The sequence below is a fragment of the Cherax quadricarinatus genome, chromosome 79 (assembly GCF_038502225.1).
Source record: "Cherax quadricarinatus isolate ZL_2023a chromosome 79, ASM3850222v1, whole genome shotgun sequence".
NCBI classification, from domain to species: Eukaryota; Metazoa; Arthropoda; class Malacostraca; order Decapoda; family Parastacidae; genus Cherax; species Cherax quadricarinatus.
In genome coordinates, this window is record NC_091370.1 from 2,840,387 (window position 1) to 2,848,481 (window position 8,095).

Here is an 8,095-nt window from a genome sequence, read left to right on the forward strand (position 1 = left end):
CCATCCTGTGGGTGGTAGTCAATATTATGCATACCATACCTATCCTGTGGGTGGTAGTCAATATTATGCCCACCATACCCATCCTGTGGGTGGTAGTCAATATTATGCACACCATACCCATCCTGTGGGTGGTAGTCAATATTATGCCCACCATACCCATCCTGTGGGTGGTAGTCAATATTATGCCCACCATACCCATCCTGTGGGTGGTAGTCAATATTATGCCCACCATACCCATCCTGTGGGTGGTAGTCAATATTATGCCCACCATACCCATCCTGTGGGTGATAGTCAATATTATACACACCATACCCATCCTGTGGGTGATAGTCAGTATTATGTCCATCATACCCATCCTGTAGGTGGTAGTCAATAGATGGTAGAGGTACATAATGGGTCCAGGAGGAGCGCAAAGCTTTGATAGCTGAGTGAGTAACAGCGGTAATTAACTAGCATTTACTTGTTTATATCTGGTCATATACATGTTCATTTCTGTTAATATCTGGTCACACACACACACAAAGACACACACACTTGACACAAACACGTCCTGTCAAACTCACATGGGGCCAAAACAAAGACAGGGAGCACACTAGGACAGAATGAGAAGTTGGAAGACATTGAAGGAACTAGGATATGTGCAGGGACCTTACCAGATACCTGTGGGGCCAGGAACAGGTGAGCAGGAATGACAAACCAAGAAGCATAGGGGCCATAACTAGGGAAGGGACTGAAGGAAGGAGCACTCCACGGGAAGGAACTAAAACACATCAGAGGATGCAATGGGAGTCACAGTGGGAGGTGGAAAGGGAGAGATCCGTGTTTGTCTATGGGCTAGACGAAGCTAAAGGGGAAACTTATGATCAAAGAAAGCAGGAGGAGAAAAAAGCGATTGAAGATATCATGAAGGTGATAGGCGAGGGGGACATGACCCAGGTGGCAAATTTTCGGAGAATCGGGTGGTTCACAAAGAAAAGGAATCGGCCTCTCAAAGTAATTTTCAAGGCAGAATCAACCCGAACCATGATCCTGCAGGAGAAAGCACGGCTGAGAGGCAAGCAGGAGTTCCGGAGTGTGTACCTCGATCGAGACAGAACACAGGACGAAAGGAAGACGATGAAAGAGAGAGTTCAAAAACGAAAGGAGAAATGGGAGGAAATGAAAAAGGAGAGCAGAATAACCCAGGATCAAATGGAAGGACAAGCACACCCCCCAGAAACACCTGCAGAAGGACTCCAGCCACGACACCCCCAAGGCAACTGAACAATCCAAACCAACCATCACACACCGATCCCTCTGTTCCCACCCCCCGCACCACAGTTACAGTATTAGAACAGAAGTTGAAGGTTTGGTACACAAATGCAGATGGATTAACGAATAAACATGAGGAATGGCAAGAAAGAATCAATGAGAAGTCCCCAAACATCATAGCAGTTACAGAAACAAAACTCACGGAGACAATAACAGATGCAATCTTCCCACGAGGATACCAGATCATGAGGAAAGATAGAAGGGGCAGGGGGGAAGGTGGGGTTGCTCTGCTCATAAAAAACAGATGGAAATTCGAGAAAATGGAAGGCATAGATGAGACGGGAGAAAGAGACTACATAGTAGGTACACTTCAGTCTGGGGAACACAAAGTGGTCATTGCAGTGATGTATAATCCACCACAGAACTGCAGGCCAAGAGAGGAATATGAAGAGAGCAACAGAGCAATGGTGGACACACTTGCTGAGGTGGCAAGAAGAGCACACTCCAGCAGAGCAAAGTTGCTGGTTATGGGGGATTTCAACCACAGGGAGAATGACTGGGAGATCCTGGAGCCACATGGGGGTCCCGAAACATGGAGAGCCAGGATGTTGGACGTGGTGCTGGAAAACCTCATGCACCAACATGTTAAGGACACTACCAGAGTGAGAGGGGAGGATGAACCAGCAAGATTGGACCTTGTGTTCACCCTGGGCAGCTCAGACATTGAGGACATCAAGTATGAGAGTCCCCTAGGAGCTAGCGACCACGTGGTTCTGTGCTTTGAATACATAGTAGAGCTGCAAATGGAGAGAATAACAGGAGTTGAATGGGAAAAGCCTGACTATAAAAGAGGGGACTACATAGGGTTGAAGAACTTCCTGCGGGAGGTCCAGTGGGACAGAGAACAGGCAGGAAAGCCAGTAAATAAAATGATGGAATATGTAACAACAAAATGCAAGGAGGCAGTGGAAAAGTTTATTCCCAAGGGCAACAGTAACAACGGGAAGACCAGAACGAGCCCCTGGTTTACACGACGGTGTAAAGAGGCAAAAACAAAGTGCAATAGAGAATGTAAAAAGTACAGAAGGCAGAGAACACAGGAAAATAGGGAGATCAGTCGCAGAGCCAGGAATGAATATGCACAGGTAAGGAGCGAGGCCCAGCGACAGTATGAAAATGACATAGCATCGAGAATCAAGACTGACCCGAAACTGTTGTATAGCCACATCAGGAGGAAGACAACAGTCAAAGACCAGGTGATCAGATTAAGGACAGAAGGTGGAGAACTCACAAGAAATGATCAGGAGGTATGTGAGGAGTTGAACAGGAGATTTAAGGAAGTTTTTACAGTAGAGACAGTAGAGGCTGTGGGAAGACAGCACAGAAGGGAGCATCAAGAGGGAATATACCAACAAGTGTTGGATGACATACGAACAACTGAGGAGGAGGTGAAGAAGCTCCTAAGTGACCTTGACACCTCAAAGGCGACAGGACCGGACAACATCTCCCCATGGGTCCTTAGAGAAGGAGCAGAGATGCTGTGCGTGCCTCTAACCACAATCTTCAACACATCCCTTGAAACTGGGCAACTACCTGAGAAATGGAAGACAGGTAATGTAGTCCCCATATTTAAGAAAGGAAACAGAAACGAGGCGCTAAACTACAGACCTGTGTCTCTGACATGTATTGTGTGCAAAGTCATGGAGAAGATTATCAGGAGGAGAGTGGTCGAACACCTGGAAAGGAACAAGATTATAAATGAAAACCAGCATGGGTTCATGGAAGGCAAATCTTGTATCACAAACCTCCTGGAGTTTTATGACAAGGTAACAGAAGTAAGACACGAGAGAGAGGGATGGGTTGATTGCGTTTTCCTAGACTGCAGGAAGGCCTTTGACACAGTTCCCCACAAGAGATTAGTGCAGAAGCTGGAGGATCACGTGCATGTAACAGGGAGGGCACTGCAATGGATCAGGGAATACCTGACAGGGAGGCAGCAACGAGTCATAGTACGTGAAGAGGTATCAAAGTAGGCACCTGTGACGAGCGGGGTCCCACAGGGGTCAGTTCTAGGACCAGTCCTATTTTTGATATATGTGAACGACATGATGGAAGGAATAGACTCTGAAGTGTCCCTGTTCGCAGATGATGTGAAGTTGATGAGAAGAATTAAATCGGATGAGGATGAGGCAGGACTGCAAAGAGACCTGGACAGGCTGGACATGTGGTCCAGTAACTGGCTTCTCGAATTCAATCCAGCCAAATGCAAAGTCATGAAGATTGGGGAGGGGTAAAGAAGACCGCAGACAGAGTATAGGCTAGGTGGACAAAGACTACAGACCTCACTCATGGAGAAAGACCTTGGGGTAACCATAACACCGAGCACATCACCGGAGGTACACATCAACCAAATAACTGCTGCAGCATACGGGCGCCTGGCAAACCTGAGAATAGCGTTCCGATACCTTAATAAGGAATCGTTCAAGACACTGTACACTGTGTATGTTAGGCCCATACTGGATTATGAAGCACCAGTCTGGAACCCATACCTGGTCAAGCACGTCAAGAAGTTAGAGAAAGCACAAAGGTTTGCAACAAGGCTAGTCCCAGAACTCAGGGGAATGTCGTACGAGGAAAGGTTGAGGGAGATCGGACTGACGACACTGGAGGACAGAAGGGTCAGGGGAGACATGATAACGACATACAAGATACTGCGGGGAATAGATAAGGTGGACAGAGATAGGATGTTCCAGAGAGGGGACACAGGGATAAGGGGTCACAACTGGAAGCTGAAGACTCAGACGAGTCACAGGGACGTTAGGAAGTATTTCTTCAGTCATAGAGTTGTCAGGAAGTGGAATAGCCTAGCAAGTGAAGTAGTGGAGGCAGGAACCATACATAGTTTTAAGAAGAGGTATGATACAGCTCAGGAAGCAGAGAGAGAGAGGACCTAGTAGCGATCAGTGAAGAGGCGGGGCCAGGAGCTGAGTCTCGACCCCTGCAATCACAATTAGGTGAGTACAATTAGGTGAGTACACACACACACACACACTGGATAATAACAGTACACGTCCACACGAACATTACTCACTACAACTCTGCCTCTGGATAATAACAGTACACGTCCACACGAACTTTACTCACTACAACTCTGCCTCTGGATAATAACAGTACACGTTCACACGAACATTACTCACTGCAACTCTGCCTCTGGATAATAACAGTACACGTCCACACGAACATTACTCACTACAACTCTGCCTCTGGATAATAACAGTACACGTCCACACGAACATTACTCACTACAACTCTGCCTCTGGATAATAACAGTACACGTTCACACGAACATTACTCATTGCAACTCTGCCTCTGGATAATAACAGTACACGTCCACACGAACATTACGTGATCACTACAACTCTGCCTCTCCCTTCAGGGCTGAGTGGCGGGGAGGATATCCGTTCCTTAATGTTGATGAAGGTCCAAGAAGTAAGACTTACTCTCCTCTTCCCTTTCCTAAGATCAAATACAATTAACTCCCACTTCCCAGGCTTTGCATGTCCAGTACGGGTTTAGTGCATCCCCATAACTAAAATAATAGTACTTGTCTATTCAGCAAACCTCCAGACGACTCTGAACAAGCTACCAACAGAGTCCTCGACACCTGCCTTAATAACACGAGTCTTGAAGGAGTCAGTGTCGTGCTGTGATAGTGCCGATTATGGTCTTCAGTAGGGGTAATACAATCATTCTGAGGTCTTATAATACAAAGGACGACTATGGTGTAGATAGGGTATTACAGTAAGGGTTGGACACTGTGGTGTGGGTGGGAGATTGTGGTGTGGGTGTATCACTGACGTATGGGTGGAACATTTCTGTGTGGATAGGGCACTGTAGTGTGGATGGAACACTCTTGAGTGGGTGGAACACTGTAGTGTGGGTGGGGTACTATAGTGTGGGTGGAACACTCTTGAGTGGGTGGGACACTGTAATGTTGGTGGGACACTGTAGTGTAAGCGGTACACTGTAGTGTGAATGGGACACTGTAATGTGGGTGGGACACTGCAGTGTGGGTGGGACATTGAAGTGTGGGTGGGACACTGTAGTGTGGGTGGGACACTGTACTGTGGGTGGGACGCTGTAGTATGGGGACAATGTAGTGTGGGTGGGACACTGTAGTGTGGGTAGACACTGCAGTGTGGGTGGGACACTGTAGTGTGGGTTGGGCACTGCAGCGAGGGTGGGAGACTGCTGTGTAGGTGGGGCACTTTAGTATGGGGGACACTGTAGTGTGGGTGGGACACTGTACTGTGGGTGGGACGCTGTAGTATGGGGACACTGTAGTGTGGTTGGGACAGTGCAGTGTGGGTGGGATATTGAAGTGTGGGTGGGACACTGTAGTGTGGGTAGAACACTGCAGTGTAGGTGGGACACTGTAGTGTGGGTTGGGCACTGCAGCGAGGGTGGGAGATTGCTGTGTGGGTGGGGCACTGTAGTGTGGGTGGGACACTGTACTGTGGGTGGGACGCTGTAGTATGGGGATACTGTAGTGTGGCTGGGACAGTGCAGTGTGGGTGGGATATTGAAGTGTGGGTGGGACACTGTAGTGTGGGTAGGACACTGCAATGTGGGTGGGGCACTGTAGTGTGGGTTGGGCACTGCAGCGAGGGTGGGAGACTGCTGTGTGGGTGGGGCACTGCGGTGTGAGTGGGGCACTGCGGTATGTCACACTGTGTGGGTGGGGCATTGCGGTTTGGATAGGGCACTGCAGTGTAGATGGGTACTGCATTGTGGGTGGAGCACTGCAGTGTGGGTGGGACACTGTAGTGTGGGTGGGGCACTGCTGAATGGATGGGGAACTGTGGTGTGGGTGTGGCACTGTGGTGTGGATGAGGCACTGTCATGTGGGTAGGACACCGCAGTGTGGGTGGAACATTGCAGTGTGGGTGGGGCACTGCTGTATTGGCGAGGCACTGCTGTATGGGTGGGGCACTGTTGTGTGGGTGGGGCACTGTGGTGTGAGTGGGGTACGTCAGTGTGGGTGGGGCACTGCTGTATGAGTGAGGCACTGCTGTATGGGTGGGGCACTGTGGTGTGGTTAGGGCACTGCAGTGTGGGTGGGACACTGTAGTGTGGGTGGGGCACTGCTGTATTGGTGAGACATTGCTCTATGGGTGGGGCACTGTGGTGTGGGCAGGGCACTGTGGTGCGAGTGGGGTACTTCAGTGTGGGTGGCCCTGCTGTATGGGTGAGGCACTGCTGTATGGGTGAGGCACTACTGTATGGGTGGGGCACTGTGGCGTGGGTGGGGTAATGTAGTGTGGGTGGGGCACTGGTTTGGGTGGAGCACTGTGATGTGGGTGAGGCACTGCAGTGTGGGTTCAATGCTGCAGTGTGGGTGGGGTACTGCATTGTGTGTGTTGCGCTGCAGTGTAAGTAGAGTTCTGCCGTGTGGGTATTGCACTGCAGTGTGGGTAGAGCATTGCAGTGTGGGTGTTGCACTGCAGTATAAGTAGAGTTCTACTGTGTGGGAAGAGGAACTTAGATGATATTTTTGATACAGGGAAAACGTTGTTATGGTCTATCTAGCAGCATAAAAATTCAGAGAACTAGCGGATTTTAATTTCTTTAACGAGATGTGAAAGATCGTCGTATTCACAGTCACCTCAAAGATTGTCGTATGCACAGTCACTTCAAAGACTGCCGTATCCTACACAGTCACCTCAAAGACTGTCGTGTCCTTCACAGTCACCTCAAAGACTGTCGTGTCCTACACAGTCACTTCAAAGACTGCCGTATCCTACACAGTCACCTCAAAGACTGTCGTGTCCTTCACAGTCACCTCAAAGACTGTCGTGTCCTACACAGTCACCTCAAAGACTGTCGTATCCTACACAGTCACCTCAAAGACTGTCGTGTCCTACACAGTCACCTCAAAGACTGTCGTATCCTACACAGCCACCTCAAAGACTGTCGTATCCTACACAGTCACCTCAAAGACTGTCGTATCCTACACAGTCACCTCAAAGACTGTCGTATCCTACACAGTCACCTCAAAGACTGTCGTATCCTACACAGTCACCTCAAAGACTGTCGTATCCTACACAGTCACCTCAAAGACTGTCGTATCCAGCACACTCACTTCAAAGGTGAAACTATACTCCTATGAAATCATATTTACTGACAGCAGCAGCAGCCGAGTGATGGTCTTCAAGACAGACTAAGTCCCCTCACTCACAGCGTCTCACTTCAGGATCAACACCGACCGTCTGAGTCAACTGACAAGTACAACTTTTCTGGTACACTTTCCGAGTCAGTTTAAGTAACCTCCGCCCCTCTGGTAATCAAATCTATGTCTGCTTCAAACTCGTAACATTCACAACACCACCAAAAACTCCACCTCCACTACTTTCACTAACTTACTCCACTCTTATGTCATCTGGCATCTGACCTTTTTATTTTCCCAATTATTTTCTTTTTAATTGTTAGTTCCAAAGCGAGGTGAAGACCAGGTCAGCAGACAGAAGCGGACAATTTTGCTGAATCATCGAGTGTTGTTCTGCTTTTTCTGTTCGTGTTGAGAGAACCAGAAACGAATGATTCTTTTTGGGGGGACAACTTTTTCTGGAAAAAAATTGGTTGAAATTCAGATATTAGTTTCAAGCAATTGTTGGCAGAGAATAAAAGAGTAAACAGGCTGTTGCAGCTCCAGGAGTAAACAGGCTGTTTCAGCTCCAAGAGCAAACAGGCTGTAGCAGCTCCAAGAGCAAACAGGCTGTTTCAGCTCCAAGAGTAAACAGGCTGTTGCAGCTCCAAGAGCAAACAGGCTGTTGCAGCTCCAGGA

At 48.5% G+C, this 8,095-nt stretch overlaps 1 protein-coding gene across 1 annotated transcript in view; it reads right to left on the bottom strand.

Annotated features, from left to right (window-relative positions):
* The window catches only part of LOC128700818 (glucose dehydrogenase [FAD, quinone]-like), a 212,991-nt gene extending 205,397 nt beyond the window's left edge, over positions 1-7,594 (bottom strand). The window contains exon 1 of the mRNA XM_070101832.1: positions 7,437-7,594. The gene's annotated coding sequence lies outside the window, so the exon portion shown is untranslated. The remainder of the gene's footprint in view (positions 1-7,436) is intronic.
* Positions 7,595-8,095: the final 501 nt, after the last annotated feature.